General features: G+C 52.3%; 1 protein-coding gene across 1 annotated transcript in view; it reads left to right on the top strand.

Moving 5' to 3' along the window:
- Nucleotides 1-3,324: 3,324 nt before the first annotated feature.
- CPT1A (carnitine palmitoyltransferase 1A (liver)) overlaps nt 3,325-7,619 on the top strand; it is a 58,215-nt gene continuing 53,920 nt past the window's right edge. The window contains exon 1 of the mRNA XM_014538133.1: nt 3,325-3,347. The gene's annotated coding sequence lies outside the window, so the exon portion shown is untranslated. The remainder of the gene's footprint in view (nt 3,348-7,619) is intronic.

The raw sequence follows: 7,619 nt of genomic DNA, 5'->3' as shown, positions 1-7,619 counted from the left end.
GCGGGGGCCGCTCACTTCCTCTCCCCGCACCCCATCCCCGAATTCCCCGGCTCCTCTCTCCTCGCGTCGAAAGCGAGTGACCGCAAGGAAGCCATCAGCTTATCTGCCGGCCAGTTCGCGCCCAGCCAGCTCCCCTCTTCAACTTCCCACAAAAGGCTGGGCGAGCGGGCCGCGTCTGGGTCATCAGTTCCGGATCCGGAGCGGGGCGGGGAGGCCCCGCGGACCTCAGAGAAGGCGGGTGCCTGGAGGAGGGCTCCTGGGAAGGGGTGATCAGCTTCTAGGAGCTGGCGGCATCTGAGCTGGAGCTTGAAGGCTAAGTAAGCGTTTCCGGGGGAGGGGGGTGGGGGACAGCCATGGGGTCAAGATCAGTGTGGGAGCGCCCCCCCCTTTCCAACCTCCACAGGTGGATTGGGTCAGGCGAGCGAGGTCCGCCACACAATGGGGTATTATTCAGCCAAAAGGAAGGAAGCGCTGACACAGGCTACAACTTGGACGGGCCTTGAAAGCATGGTGCTCAGTGGAAGATCCAGATCAGGACGCATATTGTGTGATTCCGTTTATAGGAGCTGCCGGAATAGGGGAAGCCTTAGATTGGTGGTCGCCAGGGGCTGGGGTGGGAGGGGTGTGGGGAGTGACTGCTAATGGGGTTTCTTTTAGGGGAGCATGTTCTGGGATGAGATTGTGGTGATGGTTACACAATCTTGTGTATATACTAAAAACCACTGAACGGTACACTTTGAAAGGATGGGTTTCACCGTATACATGAGTCATATCCTAGCAGATTTTTTTAAAGGGAGGAGGGCTGTGGGCAGAGCCCCAGACGGGTCTGGCACCATCTGATCGTTACCCCATTTTGCAATAGAGGAAAGTTTGTCTGCGCTGGGCCTCACCGCTGGGCAGGGCTGCCACTGAGCCAGAAGTCAGGTGCCCTCTGAGCATGTGGGACGGGTCCTGCTTTACCGTGTCTCCCTTCCTGGCATTTAGCCCACAGCTAGGCACCCAGGCAAGAGGTGAGTGGGAGGGCATTGCACTCGGTGGGAACAGCAAGATCAGGTGCCTGGAGGCAGGAAGTGGGGGGAGAGCTTGAGTGGAAGCAGCACAGAGGTCATCGAGCTGGTAAGCACAGTGGGGGTGGTCCTTTGGGTGCAGGTCCTGGGTCTTTTTTTAAAAATATATATTTTATTGATTTTTTTTTACAGAGAGGAAGGGAGAGGGATAGAGAGTTAGAAACATCAATGAGAGAGAAACATCTATCAGCTGTCCCTACTGGGGATGTGCCCACAACCAAGGTACATGCCCTTGACCGGAATCGAACCTGGGACCCTGCAGTCCACAGGCCGATGCTCTATCCACTGAGCCAAACCAGTCAGGGCGATCCTGGGTCTTGTGAGACTGCCTTGGAAACAGGGCCAGCTTCCTGGGTGTGCACGTTGTGCAGGGGTTCCCAGAGGCCTCGCGGGGGGGGGGGGGGGGTATGCAGGGGGCAGTGTTGTGGGACTCAGCCCTTGACCTGTGGGAACTGACGCTGTCTTGGGGAAGACAGTGTCAGAATCGAGCGGAATTGCTTGTTGGTGTGGGGAAAACCTCCACACTTGTGAGCAGAGCTGTCAGAAATGAAGTGTTTTGTGTTAGTCATAAAAGAGACTCTTGGGAGAGAAACACACAGTAGGGAAGAAACACAGTAGGTTTTTTCCCCAACACAGAAAGGTAGGCAAAATCTGAGTTTTTCCTAAAAAGGTACAAAACTGGTTAATATCCTACAGGGCAATAAACCGTAACTCCAGGGAATACTTTTTTCTTTTTCTTTTTAAATTTATTTTTATTGATTTCAGAGAGGAAGGGAGAGGGAGAGAGATAGAAACATCAATGATGAAAATCCTTGATCGGCTGCCTCCTGTACACCCCCTACTGGGGATTGAGCCGCAATCCAGGCATGTGCCCTGACCCGGAATCAAACTATGACCTCCTGGTTCATAGGCCGACGCTCAACCACTGAGCCATACCCGTGGGGCTGGGGAACACATGGTTGAACGACAGAAATCCTTTGCGTTGCTGTTGGACAAAGTCTACCAGTTACCATGGTAGACTTCACCCAGCGTGAGGCCCAGCCTCACACATTCCCTGGAGAATGGCCGATCCCCGGGCAGGCCTGCTGGACCAGGGCCAGGGGAAGGACATTCAGACATCCTTTTGCCTTATTTACAAACTTCTAAGAATTCCCCTTCGCCTGTGCGGGTCAGGAGTCTATAAATGGGCTTTGGAAGATCCGAGACTGAGGTTATCTCCTGTTTGTGTGCGTGTGCATTTTTTCTGGGGAAAGCGTTTGTAGCTGTCTCCAGGTTTTCACAGGATCAGTGACTGCACGCCCACCCCACCCCCACCCCCAAATTTAAAAACTATTGACTCAGTATCAGCTGCCTGGCTCCTTCCCCCTCCAAAGCAGAAGAATCTGCGTCCTGACACAGAAGCCTTCTGTCAGTATTCTCATGCGGATGGATATTCAGGCATCTGCTACAGTGAGCTGCAAGAATGTCGCCTTTCTCCACCCCTGAGACCCTGGTGTCCAGGCTGGCGAGGCCCTGGCTATAGGCCAGTCAAGACACCGACTCAAGGCACGCCCACTAAGATGCTGCCAGCTCTCTGCCCAGCATGTTGCTGTGGTCACACCAAGAAGCTCAGGTGGGCTGCACTAGTGGGGCCTCAGAGGTGACTGGGATCTGCAGAGGTCACAATGCTGACCTTTGAACTACTCTGGCCTTTTCAAAAAGCCTGAAAGGGCCCAGCCTATGTGGCTCAGTGGTTGAGCATCAACCTGTAAAGCAGTTTGATTCCTGGTCGGGGCACATGCCCGGTTGCTGGCTCGATCCCCAGTGTGGGGCGTGCAGGAGGCAGCCGATCCATGAGTCTCATCATGGATGTTTCTATCTTTCTCTTCCCTCTCCCTTCCTCTCTGAAAGGGGTTCCACATTTATCTGACATGTCGAACTGTTCGCCTCTTGGCTGGCTTCTGTGGGTCTCGGCAGTCCCAGTCCCCAGGGAGGAGTGTATTCCAGGAATGCGCTCTGGCTGGCAGGTGTACCCCATTTCTGGTTAATAAACAAGGAAATAAGTTTTATTTCATTGAATTTTACTGTTTACAGACAAACACTTTTAAAAATGAGCGTCATAGAGAAAAAATAATCCTAGCTAATGCTTATGTGGCACCTACTGTGCACTGGGGATGTTCTGAGTACTTCCCCTCAGCTACTCATATAATCTTCCCTAAGACTCCCCAAGGCAGCTTCTCTCACTCTCCCATTTTACAGGTGAGGAAACTGAGGCGCGGATCGGTTAAGATCACTCAGCTGGTAAGTGGCAAGGTCAGGATTTGAACCCAGGCCGTCTGGCTCTGGAGTTCACATCACCAAGCAATCAGGATTACTGCTTCTCCAAATAAATTTAAAATGGTGGTGAATGTTTGCTCATTAATCTCTTAGATCAACAACCTCATTTGGGGGGACATATCCTTTTTTATTCAAATAACATTCTGATCACTCATGGTCCAAGGACATTCCAATAATAAAGCAAATAGAATCAGATGTTAAAGACTGGTCTTCACACATTGTAGCCAATCACACCACCCTTGCGTGGCCACCAGACCTTTCAGCAGAGCGTCTTTAACTGTTTGAAGTGATCAGTTTGAGCACCACCGACTAGTTTTTTCAAGCTCTGAATAGCTGTAGGGATCTCAGCAGGATTGGAGGAACCAGCTCAACCAGTGGTAAGTGCCAAAGCATGGCTGGTCGAGGCTTCAAGTAAGTCACAGTGGTGTCTACCAGCACCAGGGCCTTCTCCACTAGGTTACAGACAAATTGGATCATGGTTCTAGGATGGAAAATCTGTGGCCTCCAGTGGCCAGCTGAATCCTCATTTATTTAAGTGAGGAAACAGGCCAAGGTGGGGCTGCAAGGCGTCCACGCAGCCAACCAGAGGCAGACCCGGCAGGCGGCCAGGCGTGCACACTCCTGGGAGCTGATCTTGCTGCTGTGCTGGGATGCCTCCTCAGGAAGCAAGCATCTGCCCACCCTCCTTGCCTCTAAGACGGCCCATCAGGGTGCTGGATACTTCAACGTGCAGAGGAAACCAGATGGAATCCTTGCCCTGGAGGGGAGGAGTAGAGAGGAGGAGGGAGAGGAGATGGGGTGCACAGGCCTCTTCTCCCACTTTTGCCCAAGGCATTGGCACCTCCCAGGCTTGGGACACTCTCTCTGCCTCTCCCCTCCTCCCAACTCCACTGTCTCCCCAGGTGACCCCAGTGTCTCAGCTTCATCACCTCCTCTTCATGTCATGGCCTCACCCTTCCCACTAACAGGCAATGCCCCCATCAACTCCCAGTCATGTTTTAAAATATGTTTTTGTTGATTTGAGAGAGAGAGAGAGAGAGAGGAGAGAGAAGTTTTAGAGAGAGAGAGAGAGAGAGAGAAACATTGATAGGTTGGCTACTGCATGCCCTCTATTGGGGAACAAGCCCACAACCTGGGCATATGCCCTGACGGAGAAATTGATAGGTTGGCTACTGCATGCCCTCTATTGGGGATCAAGCCCACAACCTGGGCATATGCCCTGACGGAGACTCAAACCAGCGACCCTTTGGTGCATGAAACAACGCTCAACCGAGCCACACCGGCCAGGGCTCAATCGTTTTTAATTTTAAAAATTGAGGCCTAACACACTGTAGTAAAGAGCACCGTGTGCACAATCTTAAGCAAATAGCTCCGTGCATGGTCGCCCCGGGCACCCTGAGGGGCTCCTTCATGGACTGCCCAGTCAGTCCCCGCCCCTGCGGGTAAGGTGCGTCACTGACCGTGCTGAACGCGCAGTGTGCTTATTCTCCGTGTGCTTGTTAGCTGTCTTTTCCTTAGCTCTGCAGGCTCCATCCATGTCGTGTGTCTTGCTGCTTATGATTATTACACTGTGTGGAGAAACCACCATTGATCCACCCATTCTCCTGTTGGTGGACACTGGGTTGTTCTCTGGATTTTTGTCAATTTGAATGAATCTTTTGTCAACATCCCTATACCAGTCTTTTCCTGAACATGAGCTCTCTGGTGTGTACCCAGGGGTAGGGTTACTGGGTCAGAGGGCAAGCCTATTCACTGAAGAATACATTTTCATTGTTGCCGTGAGCTCCTTTCACTGCCACTTCCTCTGGCTGCCTTTGGGCTGCTTGCATCTGTATTACCTCATTTTGTCCTCACCAAACCCCGGGGATGCTGGCCGAGCAAATATTCTTAGCAAATATTATTACCACCCTGACGTGGAACTGCCACCTGCAGGGGTTCAAGGTTCAAGTTCGGAGGGGCTCAAAGCGCTGGAGAGGAGAGGGAAGCGCAGAACGCTGAGATTACAAAATTGTTTCCTATGGGAAATGGCTGCCGAGTTCCAAAAAAGTCTCACACACTTTTGGATCAGAACCTGCTGGGAGCTGCCAGCAAGAAAGAGGCTGGCAAGAGAGGGAGGGCTCAGCTGGGCCCTTGGCAGGCGAAGAGGGCTCTACAAGTTCTATGTTACATTGTTCCTCCTCTTGAGGTTGGACAATGGTATTGCGGTCATGTTTTTAATAAAGAATTCTTATCTTTTAGAGATTTGTACTCAAGAGCTTGTGGACAAAAACGGTAGGATTTCTGGGTTTGCTTTAAAGGCATTAGCGGGGCAGGGGCACAGACAAACACCTTGGCCCTAGCTCCATAGCTGTTGAACCTAAGTTATGGTTATATATATGTAACTATTAATATACTATTCTCATTAATGTTTAATGTTTAAATTTTTCCACACAAAGATATTTTTAGAGGAGATCTCTTAGTGATAATACAAATATTAATATAGGCATTAAAAAACTTTTATGGTTTCCTTATAGCCATAAGAAGCAGCTGCTGAAGGATGTTTGTTTCACACTGGGGAAGAATTTGAGAGAGAGAGAAAAAAGTTTAGGAAAGACTTCTTTAGTTTCTGAGGCTGACTGGGACGTTTTGGTGTGGGGAGAGGGAACTCAGATGGGACCTGGCTCACAGCTCCCCAGGGGCCCAGTTCCACTGCTCAGCCAAGCACCCTGGGGGAGGGGGGAGGCCTGCAATGGTGCCTCCAGGGTGCGGCTGGAATTGCCGCCTCCCCAAGCTGGCCCACTGGGGCACAGGTGAGCACGGCGCCCTGTGGGTGCGGCCCAGCTCTGACCCACCGCTCATCGGCCTGCAGGTGGCAACGGAGGCAGCGCTCAGGGAGGGGTGCGATCAAGGCGGAAGAGCCCTGGGAACAGACCGGGCACCAGGCCAATCCCAGTGGGGCCCATGATAGAGCGTGGAGCGAGGGAGAAAGTGACCTTGGGCCGGGACCTGCAGGCAGCCGGGTTTCCAGGGAGAGGAAGGAAGGGCATTTGAAATGAGGGTGACAGTCCAGCTTCCCAGGCACAAACCTGGAAGGCCCAAGTGCAGGGAGAAGCAGGCAGGTGACCCTGGAGAGGCAGATGCCGTGCAGCTGCGTGTGGCTGGTGCGCTCTGGTCCAGATCACCTGACTTCTTCGGCGGCAAAACCTGGGGGGCGGGAGTGGGGCTCTGGGAAGAGAGGTGAGATTTTCTGGTCTGGTCAGATCAAGGTTGTACCCAAGGGACATCCAGGGGGAGCTGTCCAGGAGGCAATTTAAAAGCTGGGTTTGGGCCTTAGAGAGATCAAATCTACACATACAAATCCGGAAGCCAACAGTTCAAATGCAGTAGTTATATGCTAATTACCTTAATGATTGCTATGATTCTGTCAAGGTCTGTACCCATTTTTTCAAAAAGAATTGTTGCAGGCACATCCCCAGTAGGAGGTGTGCAGGAGGCAGCTGATTGATGTTTCTCTCTCATCGATGTTTCTAACTCTCTATCCCTCTCCCTTCCTCTCTGTAAAAAATCAATAAAATATATTTAAAAATAAAAATAAGGAGGGATATCTACCGCCACCTTTGGTTTTGGCAAAGATTGTTAAAAGGGATAAGACGGCCTGAGCTGTGAGCCCCGGGAGATCAGGGCGCGCTCCCAGGCGCGGGTGGTAGATAGCTTTCCTAGAGGGCTGCCCGGCACCAGCAAGTCACCAGAACGTCTCTCGTGCCTGCCCTTGGACCTGGCTGCTTCACTCTAGGGATTTAGAGAGAGAAACCGGCAGCTCACTACCACATCCGGGGCCAGTGCGGCTCTATTTATACCCGCAGTGGTGAGCAGGGGAGGGAGGGGCTCAATGTCCACGCGGCGGGATAAATACTATGGAAAAACGCGGTCTTCCCCGAGCCTCGACGGGAACGCTGTCCACGACAGAAGCCAAGTGAAAGCCAAAGTTTTAACAAACAGCTCGTTCCCTGTGACCGGGCTGAGAACAGCCTGGACAGTGTGCGCCAACAGTGAGCGGGAACCGACGGGGACTTCCATTTCCCCCCCCCAAATCCTCGTGCGGTAACCACCAAACAATTCCGACAGACAGACGGAGGCAAGCGTGGACTGTTCATAACCAAAGGGAGAGCCTGACCGTGTTCGTAAACAGGTGCATCGATGGCGCACCTGCTGGCTGCCGACCACCAGCTGGGGCCTGGGAACCGGGCCCGAGAGCGG

The sequence above is a fragment of the Myotis brandtii genome, unplaced genomic scaffold, assembly GCF_000412655.1.
Source record: "Myotis brandtii unplaced genomic scaffold, ASM41265v1 scaffold187, whole genome shotgun sequence".
NCBI classification, from domain to species: Eukaryota; Metazoa; Chordata; class Mammalia; order Chiroptera; family Vespertilionidae; genus Myotis; species Myotis brandtii.
Note: the sequence above shows the minus strand (reverse complement) of the source record. Positions and strands in the feature narration are given on the sequence as shown.